Below are 19451 nucleotides of genomic sequence, written 5' to 3'. Positions count from 1 at the left end.
GCTTGAGGACAGCATGAGTACACCCATACATGGGAGTTCATGTGAACTTAACTCAGCTGCCTGAAACTGATGGGTCACCACAGTAAAGAGCACTGCTCGGGCTCACATTTTGGCAGAACTACATGTAGCTGCTGATGTGCCCCAGGAAGCTGTCTGCTCACCTGCAAACAGGTCAGATGATGAGAGTAATGAAGGGCCTGGACCAGAACAACAAAATGGGCACTCTGGTACCCAGGGGGACTAGAGAAAGCAGTTTTTCCCAAGCATGGCAGCTCACTACCTGTCACTGCAGGACTGCACTTCATTTTTTACCTGTTTCTCACAAGTTTTGTCTACAAGATATCCTCAAAGCAATCTCACTCTCTCTGCATTGGCTGGAGGTCCACATTTGCATGTGTACACCTTTCTGTTATACCACAGGATATGTTAGAGCATCTTGAACAGCAGGCAATACCCTAGTTTTCATGGTCACCTTCTGTTCTTACAGTCAGCTACTCACAAGGTTTCCTCTTGACCTTTTAAAAGTATGAGAAATCAAATAAGTCTGCTTAGAGATACAAGCTCTCAGAAATTCAGTCAGCATTATGGTAAATGATGGTTCATGCAAACAAGGTTGTCATCTAGGACTGATTTTCACATGGAAAAGTGTCAGCACCAAAAGATGTTCTTCCTCTGGACTGTGGTCCTTCAGGCTTTCATACCCATATGATGCTGCACCTTACCAAGTCTCTGGTCTCAACCTCTGGTGCAGTATTCCCCGAAGACCAAAGCACTTGAATCAAATTAGGAGCAGCCTAAAGAGGTCAGTGTATAGATGCATGCCATTTTACAACACTCAAACTTTGAAATGTCTGTGCACATATTCATGGCCTCAATTTCATTATTTCTACAAGAAATATTTATCCAGCAAAACAAACATAGCATCCCTTGTCTCTGCTGCAATGTGTTTATAAAAGATCATTCTTCAAAGGATGTGGAAATGTTATCTCCAAGGGAGCAGAGAAATCCAACAAGTATTCTGCCTGACATAGTAGCATTTCTAGCTGGGTTTCACAAGGTCATGTCTCATCTATTTCTATCTAATTCCTCATACTGAGAAAAACTCTGTTATCTTCCCAAGTCAACCTCTAACTCCCCTCTTAGAGCAGCCCACATTTTCACCACAAACCACTGCTCAAGGGAGAAACTCTTGAACTATAAATGGGAAAGAACAGAAGGAAGGGGGCAAACACCACAACATTTTCTGAGAGGTAAGCAAAACAGAAGTCTAGCAGCTCTTAAATTTTAAGTGACATCCCCTGGTGTTTTCCAGATCCCCTAGGTGCAGAGATGGGAAAAGCTGTTCATCCTGTCTCATAAAATTCACAACTGTGGACTGCTACCAACCTACCTCCAGTCCTTTGGATGATGAATAGCAAGAGTTTACTGCACTGCATCCTTCGTGTCACACAGATCTTACAGACATGGCTTCAGGTGTTTGCTTTCTGACAAAATCTGGATTTTTAAGAGCATGAAATGATACTATTCACCAGACAGTTTTTCACCCCCCCCCAAAATCTTCCTGAAAACATATCAGAAGAGAAATCTCTTGTCCTTACATGGCAGATAAAAATTTCCTATCAGGATGGAGTGGAAAAAAAATACACCCTGTACTTAGATTTAAGAATTCAGTGAGTTGCTTTTCCTCCTTCTATACCCCCTGTGAGAAGGGATATTAAAACAAACAAACAAAAAAAAAGAAGATTCCTTTAAGTACAAAAGGTCATCTGAATGACTTCAATACTTAGCTTTTTTGACACATCCTGTGGAAATAAGAAAAATTAACCATGAAATATCTTATATATTCTATCCATCACTGGGCTGTCTGACAGGGGTGGCAGTGCCGTTGGCATGGCACGGTGGTGGCAGGCAACCCTGCTGGCAGCCAGAGGTGCCCGTCACTTGTGCTCTGCTTCACCAGGAAGTCCACGCTGCTGCCTCCTCCCTGCTGCCATTCCAGATCTGAAGGAGATATGGGATTGAAGAGCAGAACCAAACTATTTGAGAAGAGGGGTTGTATCAGCACAGAGGATTCTGTGAAACAGCAGCACCTGTGGAGAAAAATTATTTCTGTCCAAGGACTGGATATGCAGATTCAGACTTTATGAGGCAGGATTTGGAATTTGCTTCCTTCTCCGGGTGCTTTGTTGAATGAAGTCAGGAATTCTCTCTCTTATACAGAATTTCCTGCTTCACCGAGTTTAATTGGTAAGCTGGAAGTATTTGGTGCATCAGTAGTAGCCCAGGACTAAGCACTGAAGCACGACCACAGGACTGCCCCAGTACAACCACAGCACAGGTACATTCCCCTAAACCAAAAAAACCCACCCCTTCTGCCAGAGGCTGAAATGCTTAAACAGAGGGTTTAATCTACCACACAGTGGAAAAACAAAATTATGGAGAATTTAAATCCCAGGCTCCATGCTTGTAAGGGGCACCTTACCGGCACAGGAGAGGACAGGGAACCAACACTGCGTAACAGGCATTCTTCACTCAGTACTCAGCCACCCTCATGGAGGGTGGGTGGAAAGTCAGCCACCCTTTGCACAGCAGCCTGCTTTTCAAACGAGCCACCAAGGGAGGAGGAAAGCAGAATCAGAAGGAAGGAAGGAAGGAAGCAAAGAAGGAAGGAAGGGAGGAAGGAAAGGAAGGAAGGGAGGAAGGAAAGGAAAGAAAGGAAGGAAAGAAAGAAAGGAAAGAAAGGAAGGAAATGAAGGAAGTAAGGAAAGGAAGGAAAGGAAGGAAAGGAAGAAAGGAAGAAAGGAAGAAAAGACAGAAAGAGGAAAGGAGGAAAGGAAGGAAGAAAAGGAAGGAAGGAGGTCAGAAGCACCCGGCTTTAGATAGGGATTTGAGTGCACAGCTGGAAGGAGGATGCATGAGTTGGGCTGCTTGACCCACATCTTGTATTAGCCCAGGCGAACATCATCTTACTTTACTACACTTTCAGAATGAATAAAAGCTATCATTAAGTAGCTACTATTCAAACTGCTTGTGGGTTGAGGAATTTGCATCTAAAGCATGCCTACTATGCGGAACAAGTGATTCACTTAACTGTTTTGTTTCTTGATTAACACTTCACAAGTACTAATGAATGACATCATTAATGACCAGTAAAACATGTTCTGATCATTATATTTATGAGAGATCAATTTAAATCTATGTCAAAGCTGTAGTGAAAATTGCCTTTTTAACATTTTATAGAAAATACCTACTTCCCCCATTTTTTTTTAATGCGAAAAGTTGCATTTATGATGACTGATATTTTTAAACGGGGAAGGGTTTTTCCTGTCTTTTTTTTTCCTTCTCAAGAAAAACTAGAAATTTTCATTTGAAAAATGTTTGATATTAATTTCAAAAATATGGACGTTTTTTCTTTGCCTTGCATCGCCCTCCCACCAAGTTTTTTCTGCTAAATAGATCTAATCTGTGCTGTACTCAGGAAAACCTGAATCACATATGTACAAAGTTGCCTTCCTACAACCCTATGAGTACTCAAATTAAGGTGATTAAGCTTGACAGGAACAAATCAGAGTAAAATTTCCTCAACACAGTTATCATTGAGTTTTTCATGTATCCAGATAAGGTAAGACAGAACAAACCTGATTGAGAAAAAAAAAAACCTCCTAAAAGATGTACCAGGAAAGGTCTCTTCTTGACTTGAAGGGGTTGGAAATCAGTTGAAACTACCAGAATTTAAAACCATTAGCCTCTCCCGATGTCAGAAACATGCCCCTTCTTCATACTGGTTGTAATAGTTGTAATAGCTGGAGCTCCCTGCTACTGGGCCAGGCAGTCTCCAATGCTGCTTTCCCCTTCTGCAGTCAGAAATCTATACACATACCCTGAGGCCTGTCCATGGAGAAAACAGCATTTTCCATTCCTGGTATTCCTATTTTATGTGCAGAGCAGGCAGCCCATAGCCGGGGTCCACAGACACAGACAGCATCTTGGGGCAGTCCCTTTGCATCACTCCTGCATAGGTTGTCTAGACTAATCTGTAATTCATAAAATTTATAATTTAATTTGTAATTATATTAAATTATATTACAGGTATAATATAGAATAAACATTTGGTATGATTTCTGAATTCTGTAAAAACACAATTTACCATGGTGGATTCCTCCGAGGAGGAAAACTCAAAGAGGGGATCATGTGTCAGGACATAGCAAAAATTACAACTGTGTACCCTGATTCAGCATGGAGGAGCTATAAAGGGCAAGTTTCTCCTGTGCAATCCATCGAGATACATGACTTCCACGTTCACAAAAATGAATGTTTTTTGTTCCATCAAGGCTTTTAAGGACCACCCAGATTAACACAAGAGTCCCCAGCCACAGAGGAGTGAATGCAGCAGAGGGATGGCAGGTTTTTTGGTACATGCTCTTGTTCTGCTTCATCAACCTGGCCCATGGTTCATACTGGACCATGAGTATCAGCACACATAAGCTGGCACCATCACTTCATCCTACACCATTGTCTGTCATATGGCAGTGATTGCACAAGTCATTAAACAAATTCACTTTCTTTTGGTACTCATAGGCACTGGAGCACTGGAGTGAGAGATGGTTGCTGAGGTCTGAGACAGTGAATAGGACTCGAGATCAGGAATCCCTAAGACTTCACCCAGCAGCCATGATGGAAGCTGTGAAATGATACTTCTGGAGTGCAAAAATAGAAGGGACAACAGAGTTGTGAGGCACTTGTGCCCCATAGCTGAGCAGGTATTTTAAATAAAAGAGAGAAGAAAATACCTGTATTTTCATGCAACAACTAACTCTACAGTTGTGTCACTGCTCGATTCAGATGGTGGCATCATGAGTACCTGTGAGCACACCTACAGTCCAGGAGACAGCATCTTCTGTCACAGCTGACTTCCCCGCTATTACCAGCAACTACTCCCTGTCTGCAATGAGGCAGCCAGGATGTGTATCACCTGCCTGCAGGCTATGGATGCTGCCTAGGGAACACCTCTCAGAAGCTGCCCCAAATTATGGAAAGTATGTGGGGAGAAGGCTCTGCTCCAGGCCACTGGAAGTACACTTGGCAACTGCAAGAGCCATCTGCTATACTGGGCTTTCTTGCATGGGGAGGGAAGGTCTAGTAATGTGTGTACATAAGGCAACTACTAGAAGGTGAAATTTCCCTTTACAGGTTCCACAGATTTATTTCAATTTGCTTCCAGCCAGTTTACTGGTAGATCTCACCTTCCTGAAAGAGGTAGCGTGGTGCTGGAAACATTGAAGGTAGGAAGATAATATCCTGTCTGGCAGGAAAAAAAAGGATAGAGAAAGCTTCAAAAGAAACAGTATGAAGCAAAAAGGATCCCTGATAAACAATGATAATTACTATCAAACAAGTTTGATAATCATCTATCAAAGCATCTGGTAAGTGACCTTGTTTGATTAAAACAGCATCTGAAAGCCACCCCACCCGTAAAAGGTGAAGGGAACTGGGTGTATTCCTAACCACTGCTCCTGTGTGCCCATTCCCTGCCCAGGCTCACTTCCTCTGGGTAAAAAGCAGTGATGCTCTGGCTCCACTGCTTTCTCCAGGGGCCTTTCAAAGTCCTTGGACAATTTTCCTTTCTCTGCAGAATCTAAACAGTCAGCCTTGTCCTGGACCAGGATTAGTGGTAGTTTCCCTGGAGCAGGGAGCTGTGGCATGTGGCAGCTGTTTTGCAGGCAAGGATTGACCTGTGCTGTGGGATTTCCTCCACTCTCAGATGTTCCTCAAGTTCATAAAGTTCAGCCCACAAGTGAGGTCAGTTAGGCATTTATCAAAGTCCTTTCCACAAATGCTTTGTCTCCAGCCTGGCACATTTATGGGGAGGGAGCCATGGAGCCAAACGCACTGCATTTAGCCTAGCTTTCTGTCGGACACAGAATGAGAAAAAGAACAAGAATGGCATATCTCACGCTATTTAGGACTGTTCATGTTGCACATTAATGCTAAGGACAGTACCGAGAAAAGCTTGGGAAGGAAAAAGGATTTTTGCTTCAGTGTCCATTTTTCACATCATAAAGGCCCTGTGCTACACGAAAGCACAATCCTGAAAGCCTGCAACGTGTGAATGACTTTATACCCCCAAAAAGGTTTTCTGAGCAACGTAAAGCAATTAAGATACCGAACTGGACAATCACTAGCAAAATTCCTGCAGCTTCACTGAAGGCAAATTTCACCACTAGGGAGCACCAACAGACAAAAGTTTTTTTAGAGCTTCTCTGTTGAAATCAAACTCCAAACATAAAATACAGAATGCATTTAACACTGACACAATAAATATTTTGAATTGCGATTTTTTTATAACTACCCACCGAGAAACTAGATGAATCAGAAGTAATGGGGCAAGTGAATTTAATTTATTTGATCACTAGTCAAGGCCTGTAAATTGATACCAATCGAGCTCCGCTGATTCATCTCTGCAACTCATTTTTTTCCAAGTTTCTGTATGATTGGTAACTTTATCACAACAAAAAATAAAAATACCAGGCAATGAAGCATTCTTTCTCCACCAGATATGAACTTTCTAGGTCAAACCCAAAGTACATTACAGAGCCAAGAGAACAAACAGCTTGTTTTTTAATGTGCCAAATCAAGATCAGGGGTTCTTGTCAGTGTTTGGCAATGACTCAGAGGCAGACAAAGAAAATTCAGAGCTGTAGCTCAAATTCCAGTCTGCACAGCAGAACTGACTGACCAGAGATGATTGCTAACAGCTCACCCTGTACAACTTCGGTTCTTTTTCTTGCTGGAATCACAGTTATAAGTCCTCCTTATCTTCCCTTTCTCTCTGAGTTTGACACAAAACATCAGTATTGCTGTGAACATCTGTGCAGGGTGGGGTGACATTAAGCACGGTGTCAGACTGTGCTCTGGCTATTCTGGTTTTAGCTGTATACTCCATCAGTCAGGTCCCACTGGGGTGTTCAGGAGCCTCACAACAATGAAACGAAAGCAAGGCTGAAGTCGACAGAACCTTGACTCCAATAAACTGGTGATTAACATAATATTTCACGTCCTTTCTTCTGTTTCTAACACTAGAAGATGGGATTGTTCAGTGAACTTGATTGTTCAGTGGCTCAGGAACCACTCAAGTTGTAGATCTTCCTAGTCTTCATTGTCCCCAACAACCAGGATGTGCACTCATGACAGTGCCCTCCACTTGGCAAGCAGCCCTAGCATATCTCACACCGATTCCCACAAAACAAAGGTGGTTCAAATGGAGATTAGTCTATAGCCACTCTTCAAGGGGGGTTTCCTCCATATTTAAGGAATGACTTCAAGGATGTTCTCCAAACATATTTGTGCCATAACTGTCAAAAGATGCACTATGTGAAGGTCTACAGACCTGATGCACTGAATGATTGCACACTGAGCACTCTTCTTAAAGCCATTTTGGTTATTGTAAGGAAACTAAACTGTATTCATCTATCCTGCCATGGTAGCCCATTTCCAGTTGGATTAAGCTCTCTCCTTCACCAATGGTATGTTATTTCTTACCTCGTTCCTTCCAGTAGTCACTTCACTGTAGTGAACGTGCTCTAAATTTCAAAAGAAGGTGTAGTTGAATTCAGTAGGAAAACTCCTGCTCACTTGTACATTGCAATGACACTTAAGGTGACATTCCTGACCACACTTAGAGGGATGGCTTCTGCGCTGTGGTACTCCTGGGCTGGCCAGGGATTCCAATGCCTAGCCAGGTACTCCTTAGTCCACCTGGGCACTGTGTGTTTGAGGGCAATGGGAATGGGAGCTGAAGCGGAGCAGCTGAAATGAGATGGAGCTGAGAGCACTAGGTACATACCTGGTTTATGCTTGATACACTCTGCCAAAATGGATAAGAGAAACCATATAGAGGGTGAAAGTCTTGGGAGTTGTTGGGTATTATATGGCTGTACAATGTAGCAATGGAACAATGTCCTATGTTGGTAGCAGTAGTTTTAGTATTAGAAATACTAAATTCCACATTAAAGACCTGGGTTTTGACCTCCCTTTATAGCCAGATCACCCATCTAAATGTCTGCTCTCCAAAGTGCTTGTGAACCACACACAGGGGAACAAGCAAAATTTGGTGTCAGGCAGGAGTGCATGAAAGGGGTCTCAAGCTGTGAGGGGTCCCAAAGTCTCTGCTGCAACTCTACCATCCTTTACCAGTGGTATTTCTGAGCAGAACTAAAAATCAAACCATGGCTCTTTTCAGCTGAGATGCAAATACTTGACATTAGGGCTCATGAACACTGTCAGTCTGGAAAGCCTTATCTCTGGATGGTACATACATGACATAGTTTCTTTGCCTGTACATTGCAGTGAAGATCAGCTTCAGCTTTGCAGAGAGCCCAGTTGTGTCTGATAGGACTGCTTGCCCTTCAAGGTCCCAGACCCAGCAAACACAGCTTCAGTAAACAGGGGAATGAACTGCAAGGTGCACATCCAGGCCAGCTGACCTCTGCTTATTTGCACTTGTGTCCTGAAATACCCAAGTATGCACTAACACATCTGCTGGCAGTGACTCTGACCATCAGCTACCAGCGCCTGCTCATAGTCAGCCTTCTCTGAAGGAAACATTGTATGGATCCAGCTGTGTTTCTCCAAGGACATAGAATCCCCTTTACTGCAACCACACTCATGGAAAGGAATGAGACGGGTTAAGCCCTCCCTGCCAAAGCTTTTGGCTTACCTGGACCACCCCATGTCCCTGTCCCAACAGCAGCAGGAGCAGGAGCTGGCCCTGGAGGTAGGCTGTACTTGAAGACAGCAGCTGCAACAGGATAATGCTGTTTGCCCAGCCTCCAGCACTGCTGAGCCTGCATTTTGGGAAAGGCCCAGGAGAACAGGAGGCAGCCCTGACCTGGTGCTAATGAACTCCGTCACAACTGCATTGCTATAAAACTGTTTCAAAACCATTCAGCTCAGATGAGATATTTTTGCTTCATGCTGCTGCAAGTGGGAAATATTGAACTTTAATGTGTTTGCAGTGATTGACAGGCTCACAAGGGGATCCAAAGATATCCCACTATCTATCTAAGACAGCTTTTAAAACTGAGCTTAGAGTAGTCAATCCTTCTGTAGAGACTTAATGAGATTAATGATCATCCCAGTAGACCAACACTCACTTTACAAAAATAAACTCAGAGGGCAGGGAGTGAATTCAGGTAGGTTTCAGCCACTTAAGTGAACCCCACTGAAGATGAAAGATGACGTACGTTTTACCTGCAGATAAGCAGGAGACTTGAGGTACTTCTGTAATTATGTGTGTGCCATTCTAGGGAAGCAGTGGCTATTTTCATACCCCAGCCCAAAAAAGTAAATGTGAGAGGCATCTGTGCTTTGTTTATAGCTCCATTAGCCTTTCTTGAACTGTAAATTACTTGGCAGTGGCTGAGACAAAAGGGAAATGAAGGTATGAATTGCAAATGAAAAGTTTGAAGTTCACAGCTAATTCAAGTCTTTCAGATTTTACTGCCTAAACTTATAGTCCCTTTGAAAAGCTACTCCATAATTGTAAAATGCATTAGTAGAAATAAACAGATTTAGTATACTTTAATTGTAAAACAGACTACTGTAAAACATATTTTTATATTTTTTTAATAACCTTTCGAGTGTGACCATTTTCTGTGGCAATCTCCACCCTTCTCTCTTTCTTATTCTTCCTCAGTCAGTGAGTAAACAAAGAGAGAGGGGAGTTACAAGCAATAAATTGTACTCCCATTTTCAGCCCCCTGGTTTAACCACAATAACAACACCAGGAGAACATAAAGGCCGGGCTGTGAGGACCAGCAGCAGGAGGCACAGTGTTGTAATGGCATCTGGAGCATTATCAGTAGCACAGTTGTGAGTAATTGCATTAATTGCCTTTAATTACACTCTGTGACCTGAAGCAGGCTGCTTCCAAGAAACGTCACACAATATCAGTCACGAGGGGTTTAGAAAGTAACTTGAACAAGTATGGGGTTAGATCTTTCTAATCAGAACTGCAGCTGGAACGACAGACGTGTGCATGCCTATTTGTGTGCTTGTTTTACAGGTCATCCACAACAGAAGTAGAGAAGAAAGCAGCAGATTTTTCTTCTTAGAGTGAACCCTATACAAAGGCCAAATTTGGAAATTACACTTTGCTTTGCTTTTCCTGAGATTAAACATGACCTTTTTTTTCTGCCATCAGTGTCCCTACCCTTATAGAAAAGCTTTAGACATGGTAGGTTTCACCACAGTTCCTGCTGGACAGTAACATCTTTGCCACTGACACCATGTGAATTTTAAGTTACCACAGCTTTCCGCAAATCCTGAAAGGAATTTTTTCTCAAAATCAGCTCTGTCCCCTTTTTAGTTGCAGTTCTGAAAACATGAATAAATGTTTACATGTATGCATTTTTGTGGTGAAGCAATTCTGTTCAATACTGGATGGAATTTCCTGATGAAATCCAAAAGTCAGTGGAGGAGTTTGTTGCATTAGAAAGGTATTTTCTCAGCTCTCCACCCAGGCCTTGGGATGGATCTAAACTCCCAGTCCAAAACCCCAGCAGAGCCAGGATAGTTGCAGGTGCACATGTGCCTCAGTGCAGGCAGACAGGCTGCTGAGATAGCTCTGCTGATGGAACCAACATGACTTTTTCTCTGTCACTGCCTGTGTCCTTGGGATGGAGCTGGTGGTGTTGCCATGTCATCTTTACATCACTCACCTGCAACTACAGGAGCTGCTCTCCTCCATGACTCAGAATGTCTTATTCATGATCCATTTATGGTAAGACAAAGCACAGGAAACTCTAATGATACTGGAACTCCTTTGCATGCTAATGGCTAGGGTTTCAGCTGTGGCTCTCTAATTCTCATGCTTTACACTAACATTGCGTGTTTGAGGGAGAGCTGCATTCTGAATTTGCTGCATTTATCTGCATGTGACCTGCATGCACAGTGCAGCTGCTGTGTAATGTAAATGTAATGTGAATACCTCGGCATCCAAGGATAACTGCATGCATGGCTCCTTGAACAAATGTATGAAGATGGGAGAGAAATTACATGCTATGATGTATGGCTCAGGCAGCCATTCTGCCTGACACTCTCTTTCTCACTCTTCCCACTGAGTTTCTTCAGGTGTGTGATGAGACCCTCAGGCTCATCCAATTCCCAGCTTGACTACATCTGGCAGCCTCTGAGCTGCACGATAAATCATTGCATACCCAGGAGAATAAAGGGGGATCTATGTTATCCATGCATGATCTACTCACATTAATTCCTCTGTAACAGATGATAGGTGGAAACCCACACAGTTAGAGTGATGAAGAAGGTAAATCATCTCCTTACTTGAGCACATTTCATACATCCATGCAGTCACAGGCTATCCTTTCCTCTGCTCAAGGTGTCAATAGGTCCTCAGTGAGTAATTTTTGAGTTTATGATCTTTAGCCTTATTGTATTAACACATTTTGAGGTGTTGAAGAAGTGGATCCAGTAGGTTATACTGTGATTTTGTTGTAAATCTACCTGTCTCACAATTCTTAGTTTTATATTTATTTTTAATTTTCTTAAAAATGTACTGTAGAAAGTATATGCATATACTATTGAAGGAACTCAGAAGTTACGTGCAATGGCCGACAAACACAGCAATCAACCGACAGCTCTACCAGGGTCCACATAATTCTTCTGACCTCCTGCTTAGCAAGAAGGAGGTGAATAAAGGAACTTCAAATCCCCTAAGCTACCATTTACAAGTAACTGAAATCTTGATATTCCAATAGGTTTCAAACCCAACAAAATCACTCTAGAAACCAGCCATAAGTATCTGACTCCCTCAACTGTCCTTTAAAATCCCAGCCTAAGGTCTTGCTCCTACTCCCATTGAAGTAATTAAATTAATGAAATTCAAGATAGGACACAGAGGAAAGCGTTGTCCAGACAACCAAACACAAGGTTAGGAACTCAACATTACAACACCCAGTCTCATAGCTCCTTTTTTATGGATTGTGCCAAGTCACTCACTTTTCTTGCTCGTTTCCTCAGCTGTTTTTAGACTCAGGGACTTTTTTCATCCACTTAAAAAAAGATCTATTCACTTCTATATCCCCTATTGTTCATCTCTATATCCCCCTACACAGTCTTCAAGTCATTAATTTTCCTGGATAAAGACATCACTGACAGCCAGGTCTGCTTCTCATCATACATTGCCGAACAGCCTGGACTCCCCTCTTTGCTCCCTGCAGCTGTACAAACTTGCACTGGGGAGAGAGAATTCAGAGCTGTGCAGAAGCAGGGAATATACCAGGAGGGGTTTCATTCTGCGCTTGTGAGCTGCAGAGATGCAGAATGAGAGGAGGCTGCTGATGAAGGCAGCTGGTGAAGGTGCCAGCCCACAGCACACTCCAGGATTTAACTGCACAGGAAGGAGGTCTCATGACTAACAGCACACTCGGACCCCTAGTGCATCAACATTGCTAACTGCAGGCACTTTGAGGCTTGCTTTTCCACCCACACTTCCTCCACAAAATCCATGTATTCCCAGTTCTTGAGCATGGACAGCCCTGCTCCCAGCTGCTGTATACATTCCTGGTACATAACCACCACAGCCGTGACACTCATCTTTCCTTGTCAATTTATAGTGCTGCAATGACTGGTTACCACTGTCCTTCATGGGTCTCCTTCTCTCCATCCAAGCATCCATCCATCCATCCGTCCATCCGTCCGTCCATCCATCCAACCATCTATCCATTCATCCATCCATCCATGCCCATATCCACTCACCCATCCTCTTTGCACAGAAGTTTGGCAGCACTCTAGAGTGCCCTGGTTAAGGTTTCTCCTCCACAGACTGCTCCAGACTGCCATCATATCCCTTTCCACTGGGGCACCACAAGCTGCAAGTAAGCCTTGTGGTGACTATGAAAGGGATCTTCCAAGATCATGGTTTTGGTTATATAGATTCCCATTTCAATGTTTGAAGCCAGTCTTCATGAAAGAACATAGAATAAGCTGAACACTTACTGCAGCATCAGCATATTGCAATTGCCAGGTACCAGGTATATTACATTAACACTTGCTCAGTACCACCTTTGCCCCGTAAAGATAACCATAATGAGAGGTTTCGCAGCACTCCTAATGATGATGAAGAAAGCTTATTGCATCACTGGAATAATTTAGCCTAAGGGAACCTGTAGAAAAAAATGGGTCAACATATATCACACATTTGCCTTCTTTTTTCTGCTATTCACCCTGAGCAAGAAGGTCATGCAAAATACCTTTAGTTTCATTAAAAGCAATTTAAGTCAATAATGTCTAACTGACACTGTAGTGTTAAACTTGCTCTGCAGAGGTAAGAAAATGGCTAGCGATCTGAATTTTGCATAGAAACAGTGCAATTGCAATGCTATAGCCATGGTTAGCTCCATCTCTAGGTATAAACAGACTATTGCTTCAGACAAAAATTAGAAAAGGTCATACATACAAGCGAGGTCATAAAAAGACCCTGGGAAGAACATAAAGGACTCTTCATTTTGAAATGATTGATATATTTCGTTATCATGGCTGGATATTTTTTTAAATTATTAAAAAAATTAAAAACAAATCAGGTGAGAAGCTTCTCTGTCAGATTCAATGAGTGTAACAGAAGGTGAGTATGCAGAGGAGGGATTAGTAGAGCAAGTAGAACTGGAAGTTTGGAGAAGGGCATGATAACAAAGAGGATCATGTTCTGTATGACCAAGGCAGTCTAATTGTTTTTGAACAAAATACCTAAATAAAGGGGGTTTGTATCATCACATTACCTCAGTTCCATTCTTCTTATGAATGAACAAGGTGATATTCAGCTTTACTGACAGGAATATGACTATAAAAGCCTGGTAGGAGAATTAGAACCATTGAGGAAAGGAAGGATCCATTGTCTCAAGAAAAATAAACTAATTACCCAGAGTGTGCACTATCTAATTAAACATGAACCAGCCAATATCTCACAGCAGACTGCCCATTTCTAGAATCCTCACAATCTGCCTAAAACAAAAGATGGTGTAATCCAGAAGCAGTTTTAGGACTAGTAAATTAAATAAAGCATAATAGTAGCAAAGCTATGTGTAGTGGATTTGTAGGACACGTTCAGCACAACACTGTACAAGAGGGAGCTAGTGCTGAATGTTCTCCCAAAAGAAATCACAACTTACTTAATACAAATATTGCCTTGAGCAGGCGCCCCTGTTTATTATAGCCAGGCTTACTGTTTTCTGCCTAACACAAGACAAGAATGCTGAAGAGGCGCTACTATAATAGTGAATTAATTTTTTAAATATCACTTGAAGTCTCACTGCACTATTCATGTGAGAATTTACAAATATGAGCAATAACTGATCTTTTTCAAGTCCTCGGGGATAACCATGAAAGTCAGGTCTGTAATAAGTCACACCAGAACCTTGTTATCTGTATTCAGGAGTGTGATTTGCAGCCTCAACATCACTCCTTTTGAGCAGAAGAAACACCACTATTCAGTGCTTTACTATTCAGTGCTAAGTCCAGAACTAACATACAATTGGAATGTATGGATTAGTGTAAGAACTACTGTGTTTTGTACATCATGGCAATATAACTCTTAGGTCACAACACTGCTGAATCAAGCAGCAGAGACTTACAAGACAAGTCATGCCATCCTTAACAGTGGTTGGCATTGGAAATAATACAGTGAGTATTTGCAGGGCAACACGTAAGGACTTCAGGACAAAGCAAGCATGTCTTGTGTTTGGCTCCTTAATGTAGGATTTTATAGGTTGCTACACTGCTGTAAAGCAGCAACTTATCTTGATTTAAGTCTTGATTTGTTCAAAGTACCACACAAACACGTTTTCAATGTTTGGCTGGTGGCACTAAGGTAAATTGTGCCCATAGCCTCACAGTTGCCCACATTGCACATTCTTTGTTTTTCAAAAGCCCTTTTTCACCTGATTTGATCCTTGAGCAACACTCTGAAAGGAATTATCACAGACTGATGCAATCCAGATCCTTTAAATCCTATCAAAATTCAGTGTATTTAGATTTTACAAACACATTTTCTGACAGGGAGGGGATGGGGAAGGAGAGGACACTGCCCTGAAAGTAGATGTTTCCTTTTCCTTCCCCCTACTAAAAAAAAGTCCATGCTAGGCTTTCAGTTGAAAAGAGAAGAACCAGTAGGTTCTTAGTTCACAATTAGCCACTGCAAAATTCCTGTAAAACTCTCTATACCAGTGCAACAGTCTTTCCCTGGGTTTTTAAGGTCAGTTTGCCTGGAAGTATTTTGAACCATTGATGATGCCTAGGAGGATGGATTCAGTGTGATTAAACATAAGTGAGACATAAGCATAGATGAGACCCAGGCAATAAGCTAGTACATATTCTGCTTTAGGAACTGCAACAGAACCACATAGATTTATAATAACCAAGAACTGGGTCCTTAAAGCCTGAGACTTACCCAAGCCCCATGTCTGGTCTGGAGAACGAGCTCATTTTGGAGTCAGATGTCTCTCCTGAATTTCCTGAAAATTCTTCTTTCTTTCAGCAACACACAAATATGCTTGGAATTGTGCAGTTCATCACCTTCAAAGCAACAGGATTAGTGTAGCTTGGAGACAGTGTTTTAAAGAAAATATTCTATCTGCCATCTGGACACACAGCTGCAACACAAAGATACCTGGACTTGTTATGGAGCCATGCTTATATCCTGACGTGCCAGGGAACTATCAGGAAGGTGTTAGCCAGACAGGAGAGCCAGCTGCACCTTTGAAGACAAACTTTGACATACAGTGAAGAAATTAAAGAGCCATCTCCATCTAGCATAAAAGTGTAGTTAATAGGATCTCAAATAACACAGCTTAGATACAAGTCAGGCAAAGAAAATGCTGTTTTTTCAGAACAGCTTGAAGGTATAGAAACTGGCAGTCATATTGTACTTTAAAATGGAATATCCTTTGCAACATAATGTAGCAGATGTTGCCTTCCCCAGCACATGGAAAGGCTGTTCCTTCTCTCCCTTGGGCAGCTGGGCACATGCCAGACTCCAAGCCTCCACCACTGCTGTCCTTAGCTGCCTGCAAGATCTACAGAGAAGCTCCCATTCCCAAGGCTTTACACTTCTGCCATGTAAATATGAAATACTTGCAAATTAGAGCACCCATCTTACCTATCCATGAAATATAAATGTCGGGCACGCTCCAAGGTAGAGGAGCAAATACAGTGAGAAAAAGATAAAAGAGAGCAAAACCAGGGCACATTCCTACACCAGAAATACTGTAAGAGGCAAGCACAAGACAATTACATGTTAAAAGATGGCACCTGACCCCCAAATGGCTCCACATATGCAGCTACACATAACACAGGCAGAATCTACATCTACTTTTACTCAGAAAGAGGGTTTTCTGTTTGGAACGTCAATGTGTTCTGAACCACCTGCCACACAGATTTTGTATGGCAATTCAAGAAAAGATGCATGAGAAAAAACAGGAGACAAACATGTTTTGTCCTCTCCTTTACTCCTCTGAAGCTACCTGTTCCCTTCATAATCACAAAAACAGCAAGAGAAAGGTTCCCAAACCATTTTGTTCTCTTCCATCTTATCCAGTTATTAGGGGAGTATGGACTTGAATCAAGATACTTTATTTTCCACATCTACTGGTATTTAAGCATTCTATGCAGCATAAAAGAGTGACATGAGGATAGAATGGAAGAGCTTCAGACCAGTTGACACATACAGCTGTTCCTGGGGAACTGCCTGGGGCTGAAGTCTAGTCATCTTGCACCACAAAAATATTGGTCTAACATGACAGAGAACAGCAACTTCGTGTTGAAAAAACTTGTTTCTGAAAACAAACTTCAAAAAGGAAAAAAGCCCAATCCCAAATCAATAGATAACTTGTACATTATAACAACACAGGACAGTTCCTCTTTGGAGAGGTCATCTCTCCCTTTTAAGTGTATACTCACATGAAAGTGCTCACACTTATGAATGCACTACGTTTACAGGGCAGAATCACTGTTTCTTTTCTTCTTAGAGAATAAAAACACATACAAAATTAAAATACATAGATGTATGACAGATCTTTGTTAATATAGTTTGGTTCAGCTCCTTTACATGGTTATTCTAAAAAATTGACAAAGTTCTTGCAACTCAGTATGATAAATTCTCAATGCATCAAAATAGCACTCAGATCATCAAAGTTACAGTATTTACCACTTACCTTTAAGAAAGAGAGACCTTGTGGAAATCTGTAAATAAATGCTGTTTGTATTTATTAACAAACTGTTTATGAGTATACACTGGGTCCCACAAGACACAGGAGAACTAAAGTTACCACTGATATTTTGCCACCATGAAATTCCATTGAACCACTTCCTTTCACTCACCTTATCTAACTGATGCTCAAAGGCTGTAACAGGAGCTGCTGGACATTGCCATTAAACACCACTCGTTAACAGCATAAGGGTTTTGTCCTGTTTTGTCCACCATGCCCAAGAAACAGAAAAAAGCACCTTATAGCAGTAGCAGCTCAAGCACTTGTTTTGATATGAAAAGTGAGACATTCCAGTCCAATCCTCTATTATTGTACTCAATGCTATGGGACTAAAAGCTGTCACAAAAATTGTCTAAGCATAATTCTCTAAGCTATTTATTTAATTCTACTCAAAGGTCAAGAGATTTTTTTCTGAATGTCTGGAAAAAGGGGCAAATTAAAAAAAAAATAGCAGTAGGTTCACTGAATAATTTTGTAATGTATATACAAGTTTTCAGTATCAATAACTTGGTCTTTTCAATTAGGCTTCTTTTTTACTTTAAAAGTTGCATTTATTTAATCAAATAATGAAATCTTGATTGCAGAAAGAGAACTTCAGAGGAAAAGCTCCTCAGAGCTCTACTGTGTCACACTTTATGATTACAGACAAATTAACACACTTTACACATATTTGTTAACTGCAGCCTTTGCACAACTGAAGTTTTCGATGTACAGAAAGAACAGCCTTGAAAGCTGAAAAGCAGCTTCATCATAAATTGTTGATTTACATTTCTTTTTGTCAAGTCCTCTTAGCAAACCCTAATTTAGAACTAAGGCCTAATTTAAAAAAAAAAAAAAAAGGCAGAAGGAAAATGACAGATATTTGACAGCAGCAGCAGCAGCCGTGTTTATTCACGGCAAACAGCCGTAAATAAACAGTTTATTCACCAGCAAACAGCCCAGGAAGGGTGGGGTTGCATTTGCTTTCAACTGCTCCTATTTCTGGTTTTAAATCACCAATTTGTCCTAATCAGGCTAAACTGCAGCCAAATTTCATAAAAACAGAACCGTTTAGTTGAACCTTCAGAAATGTGAGATCCTGCTTGATGTACTTTCCTCTGGACAGAGTGGGAATTAAGGGCATCAGCTCTTAATTAATTATTGCCAATAAGACCCAAAAGCCTAAATTTCTTTTATCTTAAGTACTCTGTAATGGCTGGCTGGGTGGTTCATGCTCCTCTTCTGCAATAAACGCAATAAGCCTTAGTCCTTGCTGAAACAGCAAGTGTACTTCAGTACTTGCTGGCAACATGTGGTACAATAGCCCCCATTAATTTTCGCTAACCTTGATATACACAAGCTTGGCCTTGATGCTTTTCAAAGAGGGGACAGCTGATGGCCCTACCCCTTATCTCCCTTTCAAGTTTGAGTTTGCAAGCTAAAATCTCAATGTTCAGATTTTGTGGTCAGTTTCTTACAGTGGTGCTGTCAGATTTTGCAAGAAGCTTTTCGAAAGCTTCCTCATCGCTTCCCAGCTACACACAGTCTAATTATGCAGATGTACAAAAAGGTTCAGTCAAGTTTAGCTTGCACATTTAACTGTTGTAGTAAGGAGAATACAGATTACCTGATTTTCTTGCAGACTATGTTGTCTGCACAGACAGATGTACAGAGTAATAATCCTCATATTACAAAAAAGCTCCTGATCTGACCATATTAGAGCTTTAGCAATGCAGTAATTCAAGTAGACGACAAACTCATCTCTGAAAGGTTTCATTAATTGCAGCGCTGCTATTTTGTGCAAGTCCATGAATCGTGGGTATGATTACCTGTTTATATAACTCTATAGTTAATCATCCCAAAGCACTCAATGTGGAAGCTTGCTTTTCATCTGGAAAAGACTGTTGTGTTCCTTATTTCATTGAACATGGAGAATGAAGACACAAAAATAGTTTCTCAGATTGGACTGTGGAGAAAAGGCATGCAGGTCAGTTTGGTACCAGGCCCTGTGGCAAGCTGTGACTACAGCTAATAAAGTGCTTGTGGCTCTCCACTCTGCCCTAAATGACATGCTCAGATCTTTAAACCACAAAACTACTGTTACACGAATGTGAAGTACGTGAATCTCCAGAGAGTCTTATGAAAATCAGTACATCAAATAGATGAATGAAGACACAGCAAGATCTTCTCCAAGAA

This window comes from Corapipo altera, unplaced genomic scaffold, assembly GCF_003945725.1.
Source record: "Corapipo altera isolate COAL_440 unplaced genomic scaffold, ASM394572v1 61411, whole genome shotgun sequence".
Taxonomy (NCBI): Eukaryota; Metazoa; Chordata; class Aves; order Passeriformes; family Pipridae; genus Corapipo; species Corapipo altera.
This window is presented reverse-complemented; position numbering follows the sequence as displayed.